This window comes from Macrotis lagotis, chromosome 2 (assembly GCF_037893015.1).
Source record: "Macrotis lagotis isolate mMagLag1 chromosome 2, bilby.v1.9.chrom.fasta, whole genome shotgun sequence".
NCBI lineage: Eukaryota > Metazoa > Chordata > Mammalia > Peramelemorphia > Peramelidae > Macrotis > Macrotis lagotis.
The window spans coordinates 263,666,172-263,690,539 of NC_133659.1; the positions used below are offsets into that span (position 1 = coordinate 263,666,172).

The window sequence follows — 24,368 nt, forward strand, 5'->3', positions numbered from 1 at the left end:
CCCGCTGGCTGCCCACGGTGTGCCGGGCCCCGGAGATGCCCGGGCAGCCGCCGAGGGCTGCCGAGGATGCGGCGCGGTCGGGGACCCCCACAGTTGGCCCAGCACAGCTGACCTGCTTTTCCTTTCTTCCTGTCCTGACTATCCCGGAGGAAAACACGGCTCCCTGCAAGCGTGTGCGCCGTGTCAGACCGGGGGCCCGAAAAGGGGGCCCTGCCTGCAAGCAGGCCATCTAGAACCCCATACCACAAACTGAGCGCTTTAAAGCCCTGAAGGAAGGGAACGGTGCTTTTCCCAGTCCGTGGGAAGTATACTGTTCTTTCAAGGCAGAAAGCATTTATTAAGCTCCTCTTGTGTACCAGGCCCCTCTTCTCCAGGAACACGCAATCTAACGGAAGGATACAATAAAGACATTTTGAAAACCTCAAAAATGGGGTGGGGGGCGCTGCTAGTTGGTCAAGTGGACAGAGCACTGTCCCTGGAGTCAGGAGGACCCGAGTTCAGATGGGGCCTCACCCAATTGTGTGACAGTGGGCAAGTTAATCCCGTTGCCTTGCAAAAGCAAACAAACAAAAAAAGTTTCTAGGGTGCTTTGTTTCTTCATCTCTCCTTTGGGGAGAATACAGCACTCTCAAGGCAACAAGCATTTTTGAAGTTCCAGGCCCTCTGCTAAGGGCTGGAGATAATAATAAAACCAATTCCAATCCTTGAGGAGCTCACAATATAATGGAAATGCAATTATTATTCTGTATAGGTTTTGGGGGGGGGGGGGGTTGCAAGGCAAGTGGAGTTAAGTGGCTTGCCCAAGGCCACACAGCTAGGTAATTATTAAGCGTCTGAGACAGAATTTGAACCCAGGGCCTGTGCTTTATCCGCTGCGCCACCTAGCTACCCCTGTATAGGTTTCTAAAAACCATCTCTTCCCCACCCCCAATGGATATCTTTAGGAATATATGTAATTCTTAATGCCTGTATAGTTTTTGTTTTCTTTGGACCACCACCACGGTTTTTGTGTTAGGTCTGCTTCTTGCAAGCAAAGATTGTTTCTCTCTCCTCAGTGCCTGGCCCCTAGTGGGGTTCATTGAAAGATTTAACCTAGTACTTTTTTCTTCCTCTTTAGTTGAACATTACCACTTTTGTGCCCCCAAAAAGTTGTCGTCCCAAGCAGAGATTAATGACTTTGGAATTTTATGTTGCCTTTAAATTAAGCCATACTAATTTCATTTTTGTATCAAGTGAAATGTTTTGACAATTATGTCACCCTATGTTTGAGTGGTTTTCAGATGACAGTATGACTTTGTAAATGGCATTCCTCCCTACAAATGGGGTCCCCCCCCCCCACACACACACACCTATTTGCCACCTATTTATAACTACCATGCTTCAAATCTGTAAAGGCATTCAGAATTTAATGCAAGTTCTCCTAGCAAGAAATGATGTACAAAAGAAAAAGAATGCCTTTCACTCTTTACTTAATGTTTCTAAGCTGACTCAAGGGTTTCCTTTTGCACTGATGGTTGATCATCACCCCCGTGTTGCTGTTAGGGTGTACAATGTTTTTCTGGTTCTGCTCATCTCGCTCAGCATCAATTCAGGCAAATCCTTCCAGGCTTCCCTGAATTCCTGTCCCTCCTCAAGGGTTTCCTTTTGGATGTCTTTTTGGAGGTTGTAAACTTTAGACCTGGAATGGACAATGGAGATTTTATCTATTACAAACCAGTCATTTTCCAATTAAGGAAAAGACTCCTCTAAAGTGACTTAGTCAAGGTCACACCTGCCTTACTTTTAGGTCTGGCTTTTTTGTTTCTCCTCTGACAGGAATGAACTTGGAGTAAGCTAATGGGGTGGAAAGTGGAAAGATTGACCACTTATAAATTAGAGAGGTCTTAGCAGGGAAAGCCTGGAAAAGGACCTTGAAACCCAGAAATTCACCATTGACTCCTGACTTAATGTTTGCACAACTCCAAAGACAGGTGACTGATGTAAATGAAATTTGCCCAAGAGGATCAGGTCTGAATTTGTTGTGATTTTACAATTTTGGAATTCTTGGATAAGAAAATGGACTTTATGAAAGTATGTACTTTTTCTTCAGCATAAGTCTTAAAGAGATTCTTGAAGTACTAAGGCCTTGCCCAGCCAGATATGTGCATCCAGAGTCTGACCTCTCTCCTCCACCTGATGGTCTCTTCATATGGGGAATGGAAGTGACTTCAGCATTTGATTGTGTGATAACTACTAACAGCTTGTTAAGTGAGGAGACAGATGAAGACTTGGTTGCAAAATCTTGTCTATAGTGAAAGTGTTTTAAATTCTCAAAATACATTTATTTTATCCTCAAAATAACACTTGAGAATTACTGCCAGGTGACTTACTCCTGTACTAGATGAGTTGTGATAGGGAGTCAGAACAGCAGAACAACTCAAGCTATATATTTGAGGGTCTTGACAGCCATAACCAATGTAAAGATTCATAATTTAGTCACTGTTATCATCAAATTGTTATTCTTAGTCTCTAGTAACACCTTAAAATTGATGAACTTGAATAGCAACCAAATGTTCGACCCTACCTTATAATTTGACCCAGTTTGGTTTTAGATTAATAAAAAAAACTAACAAATGAATTTCTAGCATAGGTGGAAAACGCCTTTTGATTTGTTTCTGGCCTTGTTTTTGCTTAATTTGACACTTGGGTACTTCTATTTCTATTCATATTCATACCAGAGGTGTTTCTCTCTTGTGCTTACTATCCTTCTACCCATACCTTCCCCCCCCCCAACCTCTAGATTATTGTACTCTAGATTTAGGACCCTCCAAAATCTTGTTCCTTATAATCAAAGCATTCAAAGACCAATTTGAGTCATTTATGATTGTGCTTTGGAACTTTGCTAAAATATATGCAGGTGATATTGGGACAGGTGAATGGTTGTATCCCTAACCAAGAAGGTGTGATTAGTGAAGGAATGAAAGGACCTGATTATACACTTTTGACAGAATTGCTGACGTACCATTTTTTTTCTATTTAAAGGATTAGATAGCCCTGGGTATTAATAGGACTTAGTTTTTATCTCTTAGTTAAACTATTGAAAGTTTTCTAGGACAACTAGTTTTAGTTAGAAGTGCAACCCTGGGAATTGTTTTTTTTTCCCCTTGAGTCTTCAAAGGTCAGTAATGACATCAGATAAATCTGAGTATAACCATTTATAATAATCAGTGTAAATATCTATAACTACATAAATACAAGTTTTTTATTTATCAAAATTTCCAAATCTCATTATAGGGCAGTATTGATAATTAGTATTTTACCATTTTAGAACTTAATTTATAAGACACCAAACTAAATACAAAAAAAGCCAAGGTCTAATTGCTTCAAAGATTAGACTATTCTGACATGATATTTTGAGTTGGCCTGAGATAATATGATATTAAGTTTAAAAAACAGCACAAGATCATCTGCTTCAAACTCCACATTTTATAGTTGAGGAAACCTAGGCTAAAAAAAAAATTGGGAGGTTGGCAAATAAGTAATGAGCAATGGGGTAGCAGCTGGTATTACAACTCTAGTTCCCTGACTCCATAACCAATGTTCTTTTCAACCAATGTGCTATCCCCTCTTTTTTACTCTTATTGAGCTGCTTTCTTTACAAGAGTCAGAGATTCTTTGATTTGAGATTTTTAGAGGTTATGAAATTGTCTTTTGAGGAAAAGTTTTGTATATAACCCTCCAAATAAAATCACTCTTACACGTTTCATAGATGACCACTACTGAGTAATCTTAATGCACTTCCAGTGTAAACCTTCCTGTGAGTCCCTTGTGCCTGTTGAATGTAATATAAATCGTTTGTTTTGATAATCAAGGCCTCTCATTTAGCTTCAACCTACCTATCTAGTAATATTCTAGCTAAATTGTACTTTTCTCTAGTTTTCTTTTTAATCCTATTGTCCTTATCAGAAATATTTTTTAGGGAATTTCCTCTCTCCTTTAAACTGAAGTCTCTTCCTTCAAGACCCAACTCTTTTATACAATCTCATGCTTGATTGAAGATTGTCCTAAGAGCCTACTTCCCTCAAATTTCTCAAAGTACTTTGCTTGGATTTATTGTATGTATTTATCTTATTCTTGTTATACAAAACTATTTGTGTATTTGTACTTCTCTCTATACTTTGTTGTAAAAAGTAGTTTTGCCTTGTCTTATGTACATACCCAGCACCTAAGTATATACATTGGGCACCTAATAGACCTTTTGAATTGAATTCATTTATTCTCAAACTCTCAGACACTATAATAACACTCTTGACATCTAGATGTCCTGAGGATCAAATATGTGCTATATGTCTGTTATTTCCTTAACAGCTTATAAAATATTTTCCATTGTTGCTTGTTCAAGCATTACTGAGGTGTTTCTTTCTTTCATTTTTTTTTTACTCTTTCTAGGGATCAGTAATAACTGGATTACCTAAACGTAGGGGGAATGTGGATATTAGGCCTTTAAGTGAATTTTATAAAAATTACTTTCATATCTAAAAATGTGTTCATTATAAATTTGTTACAAGAAGTTTGCCTGGGTTTTAAATGCTATAGAAAAGGCACTATTTTAGAATTTCATTTAATTTATCTCTAATTCTCTTTGATCATGTGTATCTTGTATTGTTTAACTGTTAGAAGAATGTCTGTCTCAAAATTAAGAAAATTGCTCTTGAGTGTTGAGGGATGGTTTTTTGGTTTTTTTTTTTTAAGATTTTATTCATTTTGAGTTTTGCAATTTGCCAGTCTTTACATCGTTTCCATGGTATACATTGATCCAAATAGAATGTGATTAGAGAGAAATCATCTCCTTAAGGAAGAAACATAAAGTATAAGACGATAGCAAGATCAGACAATATGATATCAGTTTTTTTCCCCCTAAATTAAAGGTAATAGTCCTTGGTCTTTGTTCAAACTCCACAGTTCTTTTTCTGGATACGGATGGTATTCTCCATTGCAGACAGTCCCAAATTGTGAGGGATGGTTTTAATAATAGTATTTTTTCTAGATTGAACTTAACTCTTACTCTTGCAGTTATCTTGCCTTATGCTTCAAAAATTGTCAAATCTCCTAAAGTAAACAGGTTAATAATTTACTAAAATTAAATTCATTTTGGGCAAACTTCAAACTTATGCTTTGTTGAAAAATAGTATTTGTAGAGAAAGAATGCTTTTGACTTGGCAATTAGACTAGTTGAAGGGGGGGAATGTGTCCACCAAAATCAAATGTAATTAGTTCAATTCAGGAGATTAAACCAGTCCTATTTTTTCTTGGAATGTTTTAAAACAATGATCTATTTTCTTAAATATAAAGTTCAGACAGGGGAACTGGGAGGGGGTGCTTTCTAAATTTAGGCCTCAAAAATCTTTTTTTATTCTAGTAACCAATGTATTAACACATTTTAAATAGTAAATAAAAATAAGTTGGTTAGGTTCTAGCTTGATGGAAAGTAAGGATTGCTTTTTAATTTATCTTCTAATCTAGTACTTAACACGAGACTTAATTTTTATTGAGTTAAACCACATTTAAAACCTTACCAAGAATATTATTGACTTTTTTTAGAGATAGAAAGTAAAGATTGATTCTTAATTTATATTTTAATCTTTCTAGTATTGTACTTAGCACAGAGGCATAATTTTTATTGAATTAAACCACATTCAAAACCTTACCAAGGATATTATTGACTTTTTGGAGACTAAATAGTGGACTCTTGTTGAGTTTGCAGGGCCTTGATTCACTTCTTTACAGATTTTGATTCATTAAAATTCATCAGCAGAGGCTTTGCTAGAACTTTGGTATCTGCAAAATAAAGGACAAAAATCACTGGTATAATTTTTTTTCCATTAAATAAAAGTCTGCTTTAATTTTTTTAATAGTTAGACCTATATTGAAGTAGGTTACTATCTTATTTTGGGGATAGATGTTGATGCACATTGTTTCTTACCTCAAAGGTTTTTTTGTGAGACTAAAATGAAATACCTAGAGCACTTTATCAAAGTTATTCTGATGTGCAACTGTTGCAAATAGGCAGTATTTCTGAGTATCTTTTTGAGAATCTTGAAGACTAGGCATAGGGCTAGTGGAGGTAGATGTGGGTGTGTAATTTAAGGATTTATTAATCCTCTACTATGTGCCAAAGATGTGTGCTGGGAATATAAAAACAAAAAAAGCTTCCTGTCATTAGAATGTATATTCTCTCAGAGAAAACAGTACATGTGTAAATAAATACAATAATTTTCAGGGTGCTGAGCAGAGAGGAATACAGGTTGGGGAGCGAGATAGTACTTGAACTAGACTTGCAGGAAAGCTAGAGACTCTATGGGTTAGTGATAAGAAAAGGGTACATCCCAGACTTGGGAACAGTCCATGTAAAGACAGGCATGGAGAGGTGGGAGATGGGATATCATATGTGAAGAATTGCAGGAAGGCTAGTTTCATGAGTTGCAGGAGTTCATGAAGGAGAGTAATAGATAATAAGCCCAAGAAAGTGTAGATTAGAACCATTTTGTAAAGGGCTTTTAAATCCTAAACAAGTGTTGTTCATATTTATCTTTGAGTCAAGAGGGAGGCCCTGGAACTTCAGAACAGTCACATTTATCCATCTTTATATTAGGAAAATAATTTTGATCCAGAGAGGGGAGATGCCTAATGCAGAGAAATCAGAAGACTGGAATAATTCTGGCAAGTGGTGATAAAGGCCTCTGCACTAGGGTGGTGACTGGAATGAATGGAGAAAAAGAGTGACATTGGAATTGATGAGAATTGGAAACTGAGGGAGAGTCTAGGGAAACTAAAAGGTTGTGATCCTGACAGTGACTAAGGATGGTGATGACATCCACAGATATAGGAATATTTGAAAGAGGAACGAGTTAGGGAGAATAAGTTGTGTTTTGGACATATTGAGGTTCAGATGTCTGTGGAGCATCTAAATGGTCCTTGGGCAGTTAACATATGTAGATTTGGGGAAAGGCTAAGAAGATCTGATAAAGTATGTTTAACAATTGGGGGGGGCTAGACTTGTGTGGGGTACTCCCTTGACTAACATAGGTCTACATATAGTTGACAACTCACAAGTCTTAGAGCTCTCTTGGGTCACTGAAATAACAAATGACTTGATCAAGATCATGTCCTTGTCCATGGAGGGGAGGATGAGGCAGAATTGGAAAGAGATGAAAACTGAGTTAAATTAGAGAAGCTAAACTGACCTAGACCAACTTTAGAATTATTTGCAGTTTTCAAGGTTATAACCAAAATTGCTTATGTAGAAGTTGTGTTTATCCCAGACTCTTTTTGAGCCTCTCCATATTTCTAGTCAAGTACTCATATCCCTTCATATTTTGTTTGGTCTTAATGCCCAAGGTCACCCCATCTCTTCTCCCTTCTCTGCCAGCAAACACACACCGACTATTATGATCTTTTTAAGTGTTCCATATTCAGGTTTCAGAATAAAGTTTTTGAAACTTTTGTTTATCCATCAGTCATTTTTAGCTACATCTCTTCCTTTCTCTTCATCCTTATTTTTAACATTTATTATTTCTCTCTCTCTTCACTGCCTTTCCATTGGAGGGGGGAATAGACCCTCTTAATAAATATGCAGTCATTCCTTATTGGCCAGTCCAAAAAATATATTTCATTGTGTTTTAAGTCCCTCGTCTCTTCAAAAATAGCACTTGGGGGGTTTTAATATTCTTTTTGTTTACATTATTATAGTCATGTGTATTATTCTCCTGGTTCTGTTTCAGTTTATATTAGTTCAAATAAGTCTTCATATCTTTTTTACCATTCCTCATTTATTTCCTACTAGAAAACAGTGTCCCACTAAATTTACATACTACAGTTTTACCTGTCCTTTATAGTTAGAGGGCAGGAACTAACTTTTGCCTCTTTTTTGCATCCCTAACAGTTAACCACAGTGCCAGGGATATGATCGGCATTTTGAATCTTTTGTTTATATAGGTCTTTCCATCTTTGGCACCTACTAACATCCTGTACTGATGATTTTATCATGGTTTGGAGATGAACCTGTATTCTTAAGGGCCATGCTAGAAAGTGATGGAATATATTATCATCTAAGGACCAACATCGCTGAGTATGCAGAGGTTTGACACTAAATTGACTAGAGGGTGATGGACTTTGCAGCACTCTCAAAGATTATTAAATTATGTAGGGATTGTGATCTGTCAGGAGAGGGACAAAATCAGATCCTTAAATGTTTTTAAGGTGGGGAGACTTCTAGTAGCCATTCCTTGTCAATTTTATCTTCACATGTCTTCCATCAGTTCTCATTGCTCTACTCTAGCCAAACACCTTAATCCAAGCCCACGATCGCCTTTCCTCTGTATTATCACAGTAGCATTCTAAATTAACTTCCTACATCCCAGCCTCTTCTCCCTTTACAATCAATCTTCCACACAGCTGACAGATTGATGATTCTAAAGCAACAATCTATTGTCCCTCTGATTAAGAAGCTTCATCAGCTCCTGCTGCTTCAGAATATTAAAACAATCGACATAAAATGTTGTATTAGCATGATGAAAGCCTCAGAATCAAAAAGACTGCCTGCCTTCAAACCCCATCTCTGATGTGCACTGATTTGACTATATGACCCCAGTACCTTTAGGACAAAATACAAGCTTCTGGTATCTATTTTAGACACATCATCTGCCTCTGACCTGTCTTTTTAGGCTGACTATACAGGACCTTCCAGCCTATTTTCTGTTTTTCATACCCAACTTTCCATCACCTGACTTTGTGCCACAGTCTGAGAGAATGCTCCTTCATCCCCTTTACTTAACTACCCTTTACCCCCTCCCATTTTGTTCAAGATTGTAGACAATCTCCAACAAGCCAAGAATCACCATATGATATCACACTTCTCTATAATACTTATATTATCTTAAATTTATAGTGGACTTCACTTTTCATATGAGATCTCATTTGATCCTTATAATAACAGTGAAAATGGTAGGGCTGGTGATAGTCCGTCTTGTTGTTGTAAGGATTGGAAGACTAAGGCCCAGGAACATGAATTCATTTTCCCAAGAGGGCACAGTCGATAAGATTTTCAGCAAGAAACCGTTCAAATCTCTTTATTCATTCATCCTGTATTGTTTCCTACTATACCATATTTCCTAATCTTAACTCTCTAGGGACTGTTAAATCATATCTTAGGAAGAGGCCATGAATTGGTGTATTAGAACTGTTGAGGGGGGAGGTATCTACTAGGGAAACAATCTGAACATGAAGACAGAGATCATAAGGCAACACAGTCAGAGCTAAAATGGTGGTTTGATCTAATTCTCCCTCCTTTTACAGAAATGAAGACTGACCCATTCAAGTTAAGTGGCTTGTCCAAAACAACACCAGGTTATAACTGAGATTTAAGTGGTCCGGTCAAGTCTAAACATGTTGTTTCCACATTAAAAAGTACATCTGAGATTTTTAAAAAATATGGAAGTGGGTACAAGTAGTTACTCTTTGCCAGAAAGTAAGTTCTAGCCTGATTTTTTTTCAGGATGTTTATAATATTAAGTCCTACTCCCAAAATAAGCCCCAGTTAGAATCATTAGCCAGATGGACACATTTAGTTTGTCTGTTGTAACACATGAAGGATGTATTGAATTATAAAATTATTGGGTTAAAAAATAATGTTACTGAAATTAATACTTAAGGTAGGTTTTGGTGCATGAATAGATGAAAAGTATAGATTGATGTACATGGAAAAAAATTAAGACATCAGAAAATAAACCCTAATGCATCTTTTGGAGCAAAAAATTAATATAAGACCCAATCTCATTTTATTTTTGAGGAAATATGGTAGTTGATAAAAGTGGATATAAGACTACATTTGGAATCAGGAAGACTAAAATTAAATCCAGCCCTAGAAACTTAATTGCTGATCCTGAACAAATCATGTAACTGCTGTCTGCCTCGGTTTCCTCATCTGTAAAATGGCATTAATGACAGCACCTACCTCTCAATTGTGAGGACATAATGGAATATTTGTGAAGCTTCTTGAAAACCTTTATGTGCTATTATTAATGTTCTCATTTTCAATAGCTGCTGGAGGTAGAATGATCAAAAGATTTCATTAGGCACTTTGCTAGACTCTGGAGGAAAAAAACACAAATATTAAAGCAGGTAATCTCTACTCACAAGAATCTTAAGTTGTAGGGGTGGCTAGGTGGTGCAGTGGATAGAGCACTGGCCCTGGAGTCAGGAGTACCTGAGTGTCCTCAGACACTTAACTGTGTGGCCTTGGGCAAGCCACTTAACTCCATTTGCCTTGCAAAAAGTAAAGGGGGGGGGGAAGAATCTTAAATTGTAACAAGGAAGAGAGCAAATGCACACATATTTGTACATATTTAGAATTACCATGAAGTATGTGAAAGGGAAACTCTGTACTTTGACTTTTTTGGCCAGTCTGTCAGAGATATTTTATTTTATTTTTACATGTCCTTCCTTTTTTTTTTAAAGAAAGAGTTTATTTTAGTTTTGCAATTCCCCCCCCATTCTTGCTTCCCACCCCCACCCCCCTATAGAAGGCATTCTGTTAGTGTTTACATTGGTTCCATGTTATACGTTGATCTCAGTTGAATGTGATGACAGAGAAATCATATCCTTAAGGAAGAAAAATAAAGTATGAGGCAGTAAAATTACATAATGGTTTTTTTTCTAATTTGACGGTAATAGTCTTCGGTCTTTGTTCAAAGTTCATAATTCTTTCTCTGGATGCAGATGGTATTCTCCATTGCAGATAGCTCAAAATTGTTCCTGGTTGTTGCACTGAAGGGATGGGATGAGCAAGGCCATCAGGGTTGAACATCACTCCCATGTTGCTGTTAGGGTGTACAATGTTTTTCTGGTTCTGCTCATCTCACTCAGCATCAGTTCATGCAAATCTTTACAGGCTTCCCTGAATTTCCAGCCCTCCTGGTTTCCTAATAGAACAATAGTGTTCCATGACATACATATACCACAGTTTGTTAAGCCATTCCCCAATTGAAGGACATTTCACTTAATTTCCAATTCTTTGCCACCACAAACAGGGCTACTATGAATATTTTTGTACAAGTGATGTTTTTATTTTTATCCTTTTTTATCACAGAGATATTTTATTAATACCTGCTTATGTGTTGGAAAAGAGATTCAGAGTTCCTCTGCTAATTAGAATTTTCCCCACTTGGTTTCCACTTCTGTTTTATAGTAATCCTGAAATAAGACAAAATTACAAAGCAATTGTAAGGTCAGAATAGGTGTTCTAATACAGAAATACCTTCCTTAGAACTAAGCAGTCACTCTTGTAACTAATTCCCTGTATTGCTGGTGTTCTTTACCTATAGCCAGTGAGCTTGTTTTTTAAACATTTTGATTACTTCTATATATACATGTTTTTCTTGGTAACCTTATGCATCTTATTTTGTTCCTTTAGAAACTTTATTTTGAGGAGAGGTCCAAAGGCTCACCAGCTTAAGTATAAACATGGGATTTTCTGCATTTTACTTTAATTCATCAGATGTAGGGAAAAGGTGATATGAAGAAAACATTCCACATGCTATAAAAATAAACCTAGTGCTTTGAATATGTGGCAGATTATATACTAATGGTACTACAGAAAACAATGCAGTCATTTTCCAGCCCTTCAACATCTAGAAAGTAACTAGGAAGCTATAAAGATGGGTGAAAGTGAGATCAGGGTAGTCCAGTTAAAGGGCAGTTGGAATTTAATTAAAAGAAACATTATTTTGGTGGATTGGAGATGAGATCTTGATGCCTTCAGTCACAGTTGTTGGAAAATGGATGTCTGATCACATCTACTGTTTTGTTTTTTACAATATAGCTACGTTTATCTGGAGTGTATAATTCCTATTATTAGTTCAGTCAATGTGTTTTTTTAAATGTGGCAACTGCATGACTAAATACCAGTAAGTCCACTGATTCCCTGTCAACTCTGTCATTCCATGAGCCCTTAGGAATTGACATGGTTCTTTGCATGCTTGAACTCCTTCAATATATCATATAGAAAGTTAAGTGATAGTAGGATAAATTTCAGTTCTGGTAAACTTTCATAGTGAATATTGTTAGATCCCTTATATTTCCCAACCTAGATATGCTCTTTCATGGTTAGAATGTAATATTGCAATTCATCAAGTAGAAGTTCTTATTTTTCTGTGAGCTTTTAAAGAGTGGTCCATGTTAGCTTCACCTTTTGAATGTTTGGTGATTTTTCATGTATTTTTGTGCATTAAGAATCTAATTGCCAACTTAAATAGATGAATCTTGTACTTCAACAAAGGTTGGAGTTTGGGTAGTTTACCCACTACTATTGAACTACTTTCTTCAAAATTTAGCAATAGTTATTTTATTACCCTTAAATATTTATTTGGAGTACCAGTTTTCTCAAGCTTAGCAGATGGTCAAGACCACATTAAAAACCTTTACAGTTAGCAAGGACTTCCAGAATCCAGTGTCACCTCTACATCATATTGAGGCATTAACCTAGAAGTAATAGTAAGAGGAGAGGTAAAGAGTATCAAGTCTTAACAGTGCTATTCTGAGTAGACAGGAAGAAGGAAGGGGTGTGGAGTAGTTGAGAGACCCAAGTGTGAAAGTATTGACTTCATTGTAGAGCTTCAGTGATTTTTAAAAGTATTTTAGAACCCACCCTTAGATGAGATAATCCATTAGGGAAGTTACTTTGGTCCTTCTCTTATGATTATTATTATTATTAATTTTTTTTTTTAGGATTTTGCAAGGCAAATGGGGTTAAGTGGCTTTCCCAAGGACACACAGCTAGGCAATTATTAAGTGTCTGAGGTCAGATTTGAATTCAGGTACTCCTGACTCCAGGGCCACCTAGCCACCCCTCTTATTAAGGAATTTTGACAGAACTCTGTTATATAGCACATTGAGATCATGTTGGAATCCAGAACACAGAAATTTAATTACTGGATTGCCCTTGGCTAGCATTTCTTTTACTTTGGTTGCCAACTGAAAAAAGAAAAGAATAAAGCTAATTCTGCATTAACAAGCTAACTAGAGGAGGGGAAAGAGAATATATGTTGAGCTTGGTTTCCCAATGACCATGATTGTATCAATTGTGTTTTATGTCTTAAAATAGATCACATGACATCTATCTTAGTCTAATGTGGTATCTTCCTTAGATAGCAGTCTTTTCCATGTCAACAAGAATATGTAGTTCTCAGATGACCACTTCTTACTTCAGAGATTGCCTAAGTAGGCAGTCACTTAACTTCACAGTGCTTGGGGCAGATCTTAAAACTTTTAAGTTAAAAGAAAAAAAATTCCATGTGTATTCTCCCTATGCTGTTAAATCACAGACTGGATCCCTTGACCAAACCAGCACATACTGAAGTGCCTTTCTGTGTGTAAGTTTGCAGTGTGCCAGTCACATAGAAGCAGGGATTTGGGGACAAAGGTGATTTCCCAGTCTTTAAGTGTAGCTTTAAATTATTAAAGTTTTGTTATGTCATTTTCTGTATAATACAGTAGAGCTTATATTTTTTAGCTATTAAACCTTTAAACTTCACTAAGACCTTTGGAACATACTGTAGAAACAAAGATTTATGGACAAAATGGGAATTTAACTAGGTCTTGAAAGATGGGTAACATTTGGCTAAACTGGGAACTGGTGGGCAGCTCAGGCAAGTCGGAAGAGCTGAAACAAAAGTACTGAGTACACGGGGCAGGGTGGGGTTAAGAAGTAGGGAGTAAATCAGTAGTTAACAGGCTGGGAAAAGACATTAAGCCTAGATTTGTGGAGATCTTATGTGTTCATAATCAGTATAACTTGTTTTCATAGTAAAAAGCCAAGATCTGAAGATTCTACACTGACAACTGGGTCAGAGACTTACTCAATACTGACTCAAGGAAGAATACTACCTGGACAAAAAGAAATATTTAGGAATAGAAGAAGCCATATATTTTCAAGATATAAATCTTTTTAGGCCCTTAAAAAGATAATTGGATGTGGAATGGAAATTTTTTATTTGGTATTTTAATTGTGGGAGGGGGGAGAGGTTGCAGGGCAACCAGCTTTTAAGTGACTTGCCCAAGGTCACAAGGCTAAGTAAGTATTAAGTATCTGAAGCTGGATTTCAACTTAGGTCCTCCTGACTCCACAGCTGGTGCACTATCCACTAGACCACCTTGCTTCCCCTAGTATTTTTAATTTTTAATTGGTTTCACTCTGCTTTAAAGCAGTGGTGACAAACTCAAATAGAAAAGGGAGGCACTAAATTATACCTAAGGATCCCTGCTGATTGCACATTGACTTAAAAAAACCACTTATTAATATTGATGTCTTAATGTAATTTAATTTATTTTGTTCAGTATTTCCAAATTACTTATTTATCTGGTTTGGGATGCACCCAGTCAGCATGGTACATGTATGACACCTATTTTAGAGTAGAAATCCAGTAAGTTTTAAATTATACAGGAAAGCTTAGTGGGATTTAGAGTATTCAGCATTTCAAGAGTTGTCCATACAAAGATGTAGTTGAAGGCTTAATTGAATAAGGAATGCTGATCAACTTGTTTGAACGGTTGTGGGGAGTTTTAAGTATTTAAAGGAATTGGGTTTTATGGTGATAATAGATCTGAGTGGACTAGTTGAATAAAACTTCAAATATTTTAGTAGTAAAGAGATTTGAGGTTTCATCAGTATAAGTACTTTCTCCATTTAAGTGCAAAGCATAATCCTGTATCTAAATATTTGACCCTCATAAGTTGTTGTGTCAAATATATCTCGTTATATAGATACACCTTTTGGTAGATAGCAGGATAAATACCTGCCTTTAAATTATTTCAGCATTTAACTTAGGAAGAAATTTTCTGACGTTTGCCTCTCTAGTAAATGCTTGTGTTTTCTAGGAGAGGAGAAGCAGATAATGATTTGAGTTCCTTCTCAATGACAAATGATGACACTTGTTCTTTTCTTGCCGTTTTTTTGTTTCAGGTTGTCAAACGACATGTCTGGATAGCTCATCAAATCTTTATCTTTCACTTGTCCCAATTGCTCAGAAACTAATTTATTTGGAGGTTTTTTATGAGTTGGTTGGCATATTTCTAATGTGTAAAAAGGAGGTAGAATTCCTTGCTAAAACAGTAAGACCATATTGACATTAATGAGTTGATCTTCGATTTATGGATTTGATTACAAAATGGAAGTTTATGAAAATGCCTTTCTGAGTGAAGTTCTCAGTCTCTTGACTCAACATTCTTAACTAATAATGTTCTTAAATCTTTGGATAACAAAATTTATCACAGACCTTATGACGTAGAATGGATAAGACCTGAAATCTCATCTGGTTCAATCTCCTCAAGTTTATTATAAATTAGGAAATAAAGCACCAGAGAGACTAAGTGATTTTGCCCAAGGTCATACAACTAGTAAATAGCAGAGCATAGCTAAAATTTGAATGCAGGCCTCAAATCTAGTCATCACTTAGAGCATTTCTTTGATCATTTCTTTTTGCTCTGGACCTTTGATTTCATTGATTTATAGAACTCCCAGTGAAGAAACTAGATTGACTCATGATATTCAGTACAGTCTTACAAAGAACTTGAAGAATTTAACTAGAATTCTTTAGACACTAGAGGTTGAATTATTTGTTGTAGTCTTGAAAATTAAAAAGTGATTGCACTGCTTGTCTCAGGTATCTGTTGTTTGACCAACATGAATTACTATTGTTGCTGTGTTTACAGACATCCTCAAGTTGAAGGAGATTCAGATGCTTTTTGAGTTTTGTCCTATTTTTCTCTCTTCCCCCAATATCCATTTTGGCCAGCCTAAATAAAAGGATGTGACCTTAGCATCTTTATGCCCTAACTTTAAAATCCTTTTGTCTTTAAAACTTGTTTATGGTGGTACTCAGCTGCATTAATAAGCTTCTTTCTTATTTTAGTTAGGTGGATAATTATAATCCTTCAAAGCTCACTCAAACATTACTTAGAAACAATACCTCCCTCCCATTACCTTTTATCTTACCTAAGGACTGAATGGGCATTGCCTTAGTCAAACTGTAACCTGGGAAAGACCTAGTTTTTAAAAGGCCGAGGTCTCCCACTCCATCTAGAGCCTTCTTTTGTGTTCTGATTAGTATTTGGACCCAGATGAATCTGGAAGAAAAAGTAAGACTGGTGATGGCATAGCGCCCGCCTGCTTAAATCCAATTCACAGATATGTCGTCATGTCATGACACAATCTCCCTCATGTCATGGTCTCCTTCAAGCCTGGGCAAACATTAACATAAATCCTTAAATGTGTGTTTTCTCCCTGTGTAGAATATTATTACTTTTGAGGACAAGTCCTGTGTAATTTTTTTAACAGCAGCACCCATATACTTTAGGGGTGTGTCTTTTCTCTCTCTTCTCCCCCCCCCTCCAATTATTGAGTTTATTTTTCTCCTTGTTTTTCTCTTTCCTAGTTTCAGAGCAATTAATAAATTTCTCAACAACAGAACTCCTACCATTTGGATTTTTTTGTTGACTGTTTAAAAATCTTGTAAACTCCGAAGTGAGTGAAGCTTGAAGCTAAGGGATATTTTTTTTTTTAATTTTTTAATTTATTTTAGAGAAGATACTGTTGCTTTCTGGATTCTGCCACAGGTTAGAATTTCTACTGTTTTATTATGATTTCTGAAAAGTCAACCTGCTCCCTCTCACCTGACAATATTTAACCATACAATATAGTTGCTTGGGTAAAGAAACTTGTGGTCTTTGCTTGCACTTAATAGCTTAAGAAGAATAAAGAAATTTTTGATTCTGGATTCTTGTGCATATCCTTTAAAATATTTTATAAAATTTTCTTAATGGTTTCTCGCTGCAATATTGATATACTTAGATCTCATTCTGAGTTTCTTTTTATCAGTGATGTTTGACAAATATGTGTCTACCATTTCTGTGATGTTTACCCTGCAAGTGTGTGACATTACATGTAAGATTGAATTCATGGGGAATGGAGAAATTTGGAAGATAATGGAGATTGTCTCATTTGATTGCAGTGAATAGCAAACATTCTTGCTGTTACTTCAATATCATAATTTTTTGAAATATTTATACCAAGTTTTGTTTCTCATGAATGCTTCTTTGCTTAAGCACTGTGCTTTTTCACAACAACCTTAGAGGAAGTACTTTTTTTTATCACTGCTTTATTAGTGAGGATAAAGAAGCAAACAAGTTAAGTGACTTGTCCAGGAACACTCCCAAGTATCTGAGTTTCCTCCAGGATCAGTGTTCTTTCCACTGCACCATATTATTTTATTACTGAATTCTTGTTATTTAGCTCTTTGCTAGCAAGCTTCATAAAGTTAGTTTATAGTCTTTTAGTCTTCCCAATAGTTTGTTTTTTAACTGAACATTTTTTTTCTTTGCAAGGCATTGGGGTTAAGTGACTTACCCTAGGTCACACAGTTAGTAAGTGGCAAGTGTCTGAGGTTTGATTCTTAAGAATTCCAAGTCTGCAGGAATTAATTAAGCTCCTGCTTTGTGTCCTCTACTCAAGTATCAAGTAACAGGATCCTCGCAGTCAAAGGATTCATGTTCTGTTGGTGGAGACTGTATGTGTCCTAAATACCTACAGAATAAATAGGAGATAATTTGGGAGGGAGAGGGCACCAGCACTGGAATGGGGGCGGATGTTTTAGGTAAGAAAGATCTGAGTAAGGATTGTATTTATTGTGATTTAACTTTTTTTCTCTTAGTAATGCTAAGCCAAATACAATTCAGTATAGTGAATTCTAAAGACTTAGTATGTTCTTTGTATGGATGTGTAGTTGAAGACTGTGCAAAAGCACCATATGCTACAGTCAGGTATAAATATTCTTGATTTGTTATAAGGGACTTGGAAACAAGAAGTGGATTTCATTCCATAGAAACAGACAAGGACTGACCAGGAGATAAAGTATATTGTACTTCCTCATCAAACCACCTGTGCAAAATGTACAGTTTATCACAAAGTTTAATAAATACTGAGTAAACTGAGGGAAAGTCTTGAATCTGAATCTGCTTATAGAATTATTGTCTAATATTTTGCCACATAATTTACTTGGGTATATGTCAATAGATGTAGTTGAATAGTATAATGGAAACAGTTGTTCTACTACACTTATATTCATAGAAGAGTGGTTATCCTTGAAAGCAAAGCCAGTAAGTTAGTAGAATCTGAAACAGCCTCAGAATTTTCAGTCTTAATATGAATCTATTGCTCCAGTATCAGCTTTCCTAAATATGCAAATATTTATTAAACTCTATAAAGAGGAGTGGTGAAAGGCACATCCAAATGAAAATTGGTGAACATCACATCTGAATTAGCCTGTATCATCATCATCATCATCATCACTGAGCTAATAGATCCCCTTCTTATAAGGGAAATGAAGTCTTAACACCTTTTTACAGGAAAGGATATGAGTTGGTTGGCATGTTTCTTTTTTTAAGTTAAGTAATAAATAACAAGGTCATGAAGGTATTGACAGATTTTTAAGCCCAGGCCCCTCTGACTCCAAATTCAGTATACTGTTGACTATGCTATATTTTATCTCTTTTGCTATAATTAGCTTTGTTTTCATGTTTAATGTTTCAGTTATTCCAAATGTGCTTCAGAGCTGTGAAATCACCCATTAGAGAATTCGGTGGTTGAGAATTTCCCTTTAATAGTATGTAATTATTTTTAAGTAAAGTTGATAGCAATTAAAATCCTTATCAAAACGTCCATATAGAAATAGTTACTGATACTATACGCTGAATAAATAATTAACTCAGAAATCAAGATTTTTCTCATTTTTGAAAAATTGTGCTCAAATGTCCTACTTTGTGGAGATTGTAGGATTTTTATGAGAAGTAGGTTTGGGGAAACTACTGTGAGGTTATTTCCCTGATTTAATAATAACAAGGCAAATTGTAGCAGTCAGCTAAAATTTTTTTCTGGAATTTTTTATTGTTGAATCCACTGATGTTATCTTAGTCTTCATTCTTCTTGGACACTGCTGATTCTGTTGATCTGTCCTTACTGAATTTTCTATTTTTTCTTTTTTGTTTTATTTATTTATTTTTCAGCTATACCTTACTAGATTTTCACAATACTGCTTTGTCTTGCTTACTTTCCTGGTTGGTTCCTTGAAAAATTGCTGTTTATTTGACCTTGATTTGGAAGGACCATCTCTGTCCTGAGTGTTCTATACTCTTTCTCTCTCAATAATCTTCCCTCCTCCTATGGATTCCGTTATCTCTATGAATACATCTCTCAGATCTATATTTCCATTCCTAATATCTGGGCTCATGGTCTAAATCTTCAGGTGCTGCTGGAGCATAAGCATCTCAAACTCAACATTTCAAAGAGCTTGGAATCTTTCCCCCAAAACTAGGACCCCTAGCTACCTTGACTCTTTTTGACATGGGTATTTCCATTCCATCAGCCAGTCTGTCAACATAGCTGTCTACTTCCCCTCCTACTACACTTTGCATTGCATCCATTCTAGCTTACCAATCCCCCACACATTCTCTATCTCTTCTTTACACTCTCACTGTTCCTCACATATGTTTAAACTGTTCACTGCTCCCTCTTGGAATTCCTAGACTTTCTTTCTAGACTTAATTCTATTGCTCGCTCTTATAAGAGGCCTTTTCCTGATGACCCCAGGTGGTAATTTTTCCTCTTTCTCATCCTGTCCCCAAATCGTTTACCTATGAACTTATTCTCAAGTAAAATAATGACTCCTTGAGGGAAGTCTCACTTTGATGTTTGTATCATAAAATAAATAACATCACAATAAATGCTTAAAATACATACTATATATACAAATTGACTTCCTTTTTATTTAGTAGCATTCCACTGCTCCACAATAGTAAGACTGATTAGTGAGCGCACTCTAGCAGGTTCTAGCGGGCTGGGGTGTTTGTTTTTGTTTTTTTGTCTTGACTAACTACTTTCTAAGGTGGTCTTTAAATTTTGTTTGTAATCTACTTTTATATGGGAAGTTCTCTCACCAGTGAAAGTACAAATCCTTCATTATCTTGTTCACCTGCTTTTATATATTTGTGTGTGTGTGTGATTTTTTTTTTCAAGAAGACTTATTTCTTATCTGGGATGGACAATGGCAGTAATGTCCTTTTTTCCCTCCCAAAGGGATTCAAAACAAGGTACTTAGGGCCTTCCAGAAATCTCTACAGAGCAAAACCAAAAATTTGGAATTTAAAGAATGGTATAAAACCTGTCAAAATCTTTGTACTATAGAGATTTATTCAGAAAGTGAAATTGCTTTTTGAAAGCTAAGATTAACAATGTTGGAGGGACTGTGGAAAGTAAAGCATTGCTTTTTTGAAGAATATGTAAATTGGTACCATTATCTTTTTTTTTTCAAGGCAATGGGGTTAAGTGACTTGCCCAGGGCCACACGGCTAGGTAATTATTAAGTGTCTGAGGTCAGATTTGAACCCAGGTACTCCATTATCTAAAGCAATTTATGATATGTGAATTGAGTGACTAAAATGTCCATACCTTTTAGCCTAGAGATTTCACTGCTAGACATTTACAAGGTAGGTCATGGTCAGAAAAGAGGTTGCATAAAGCATTATATTTTATCAATTTGCTAAAAAATATCAATTAAATTAGTACAGTGGAATATGATTGTTAACAACTGAAGAATATGCATTACAGAAAAGCATGGAAAAATTCCTATGTATTAATACAAAATGAATTAAGCATAACCAGAAAAATAATGTACAGTGACTACAGATAACCACAAAATGATCAGAACAATTATGAAATTTATCTAGAACAACAAGTTTGGCTCCTAAAGAGAGCTATGAAAAGATACTCCTAACCCCCTATTTCTTTTGCAAATGTCAGTATTTACACGTCTCTTTGAATGTGTGGATCAGTTTTATTGTGTTTTTTCCCCTTTACTTTTATAAAAATATTTGTCATAAAGGATAACTCTAGAATGAGGAGGGATGTAGGAAGAAATTTTGACAATGTGAAAACAAAAGATAACTAAATTATACTCTCATCCTTTGATCACTTATCAATTGGGGAATATTTCTTATAAATTTAACTGTTTCCTAATATGTCTTAGGAGACTTTTAACAGTGCAGATGTTCTTCCCATTTACTTCTGAAAGTTATGTTTTAAATTTAAGCTTAAATAAGCTTAGGTTTAGTCTTTAGATCCCAGAATGTAGTATTCAGAGGGACCTTAGTTATCATCTGATACAACTTCCTTATTTTTGTGGATTAGGACCCCAAGTAAAGACTTTTATAAACAAGTAACCCAGCTTGAATTAGGTAGCTACCAAATTCATCATATTTATTTTCATGAAGAGATAACATGGCGTAAAGCAGTAGTGTCAAACTCAGATGAACTTTATGTTGTCCTATTTTTTTATTTTGTAAAACATTTCCCTAATTGAGTTTTTTTTGGTTGGTTTTTTCAAGGCACACAGGGTTAAGTGGCTTGCCCATGGCCACACAGCTAGGTAATTATCAAGCGTCTGAGACAGGATTTGAACCCAGGTACTCCTGACTCCAGGGCTGGTGCTTTATCCACTGTGCCACCTAGCTGCCCACCCAATTGAGTTTTAATTTGACTTGTTAGACTTGAACTACTCTGACCTCTATTATAATAAGTAAAAGTTCTTCCTTTCCTATTCTCTTTGCCAGAGTAGCAAAGTTGTGAAAATAAATCGTGGGGTGATTAAAATTTCCAAGCTATTCTAACATTAGAATACTATAGATTTGTTACTATAATCTCAATATTCTTTTTTTTTCTTTAGGTTTTTGCAAGGCAAATGGGGTTAAGTAGCTTGCCCAAGGCCACACAGCTAGGTAATTATTAAGTGTCTGAGACAGGATTTGAACCCAGGTACTCCTGACTCCAAGGCCGGTGCTTTATCCACTACACCACCTAGCCACCCCTCAATATTCTCCCAAGTCAGTTTTTTCTGGTCTAAAAAATATTATTGTTTGGGAAAACTGGAAAGCATTCCTGCAGAAATTATCTGGAGGGGGAAGAGTCTTTACAGAAAATAATCTCTGGTAAAGATCTGCTTTACAATCTTTCCAAGATTATATAGGGAATTATTAGAAATGCATATATTAGAAGATGCATAGAAATGCATATTCCTTATAAAACAGTAAAAAGACATGAACTAAGTTTTAAAAAAGAAGAAATCGAGACTATTAATTATATGAAAAATTGCTCCTAAACACTAATAATGAGGAAAATGCAAATTTAAACTGCTCTTAAATATCTATTTTGGTTTTGTGTAGTTAAATCTTAAAGGTTAGCTAGGCAATTTAGTCTTCCCACCTATTCCTCAACATTTTAGCAAATGCTATCTAAATGGATACTTATTTAGTAAATGTTTAACTCTTTGCTGCTAAAAATTGAAAACAAAACAAAATGTGCAATTTATATTTATCAGTGTTTCTGGAATAAGATACAGTTAGCAAGATCCTGGAAGAGAATCAAAATGCAGGGACCAGGAAAGTTGCCTGGGTCCCCCCTTGGGTTCCTCCAGATAATGGCACAGTCCTGTGGTCTCTTAAATTCCTGATCGTTCTTTGCCTTCTTTGTATTGATAGAAATACCTGTAATGTCTCAGGATGAATCTTGACAGTAGTACTTTCTGAAGTATACCTGGCACTGTGCAAAGCTTAGACAAAGAAAGCATAGATGAGAAACTGAAGCAATCCCTGTTCTCCAGCTTTAGGGAGGGGAGGACACACTGACCTAACATCAGCAAGATTAAGAATCGAAAGAGAGAAGATCCTCAGGGAACATCCAGAGGGGCCATAATATGGACAGTAAAGTCCATAAAGGAGAGTGCATTCTTGTCCTGGAAAAATTAGTAGGGTAAGTTCACAAAAACCCAAAAAGGAGACTATTTCCAGAAAGAAAAATAGTCATCAGTATCAGATAAAGCAAAAGGGGTCAAGAAAGAGGAGAAATGGGAAAGGAGTTTGTAGTAGAGGAATTAAAGAGTTGAACTGGTTAATTATAGTTGTGATTGGGAAAAGATGAAAGTGAAGTAAAAAGCAGAAGTAATGATCCAATATAATAACCAAGAGAAGTTAATACAGGAAAACTAATTCAGAACTGGTTGACTAGGAGATTAGGTTGAAGTCCTGCTTAGCCTTGAGAAGAAAGAGGAGGATGTCATCATATGAGCCCTCATCAAGTATTTGAAGGGTTGTCGTGAGAACAAATTGGACGAATCCTCTTTGGATTCAGAGGGTAGAACCAGAAGTGAATTTTCAAAGACACCAGAATTAGGTTTGATGTCATGAAAAAATCCAGCTCGCCAGGAGTGAGTTTTCTTGAGGAGTCTTGGGAGTCTTCAGAAGTAGGACAACCCACTCTGGGGCTATATTCTTGTTGGAATTCCTTTTGTGATGGGGTTGGATTTATTTGCTGCTAGAATTCCTTGTAGCTTTAAAATTCTTTTAAATCTTAAAGCATTCAAATAAAATGTTAGGATTTTTGCCAAGTTAATTGACTGCATTTGGCTAAGATCACCAAAAAAAACCTAATTTGGTCAAAGAATATAAAACTGCAGAATTTCTATATGGATTTATAAAGTTAAAATAAAAATTTTTCTTAGATATTTAGGGCCTTAATACTATTGAGAAAATGTTTAGTTTAAAATACTGGAACAGATGCTGCTTATGTTCTAGAAGGGTCTGTCTCGAATTGTAAGAATGTTAAAAACTAATGAAGGAATAGCAGACTCAAAAATTACTTTTACCTTCAAAGGAAGGAAACAGCCTTCATTTGAAAGGAATCTTATTGTCACTTCTAATCTAGGGAATCAGTTTAAGAGATTAGTAAAGAAACTGGTTTTTCCACATTTCTCACATTATAGATAACCTTATTCCGAAGTTTATTATAAACAGTAAAAGTAATGATATGGAGCACTAAATTGTCATAATTACGATAATAAAACTGGAAAATGGGGCCTAGAAATGATAAGGACATAACTCTGTATATGAATGAATTTGCCTGTAGAGTCGGTGATTGATTAAAGAGAAGAAAAATCAATTTATAGCAGAATTTAAATACATTAAATTGACAAAGCAAGAGTCCTCTATAATAAACTTTTTATATTCCTAGTAAAATAAAAGTATAGGATGTTATTCTCTGTTATTCTCTAGTAACTTAAGAAATTCAATCTTATTTAATAATTTTTATTTACTTTTTGCTTTGATTAAACTTTCTAAATCATTCTTTGTGTTCAAAATAACAATGTATGCTGTTGGAAATAACAACCAGGAATAAAGACCTAGATAGTTTTCATGATCAGGAAATAACTTTTAAGGATAGTTTTATGTATACC

General features: G+C 35.7%; 1 protein-coding gene across 5 annotated transcripts in view; it reads left to right on the forward strand.

Annotated features, from left to right (window-relative positions):
- Nucleotides 1-24,368, forward strand: part of RAP1B (RAP1B, member of RAS oncogene family) — a 60,395-nt gene that overhangs the window by 10,636 nt on the left and 25,391 nt on the right. For 2 of the 5 annotated variants that reach the window (XM_074226093.1, XM_074226094.1), the window contains exon 1: nucleotides 67-22,888. The exons of the other annotated variants lie outside the window; for them this stretch is intronic. The gene's annotated coding sequence lies outside the window, so the exon portion shown is untranslated. Of the gene's footprint in view, nucleotides 1-66; nucleotides 22,889-24,368 lie in introns of those variants that run through there. 5 annotated transcript variants of the gene reach the window in all.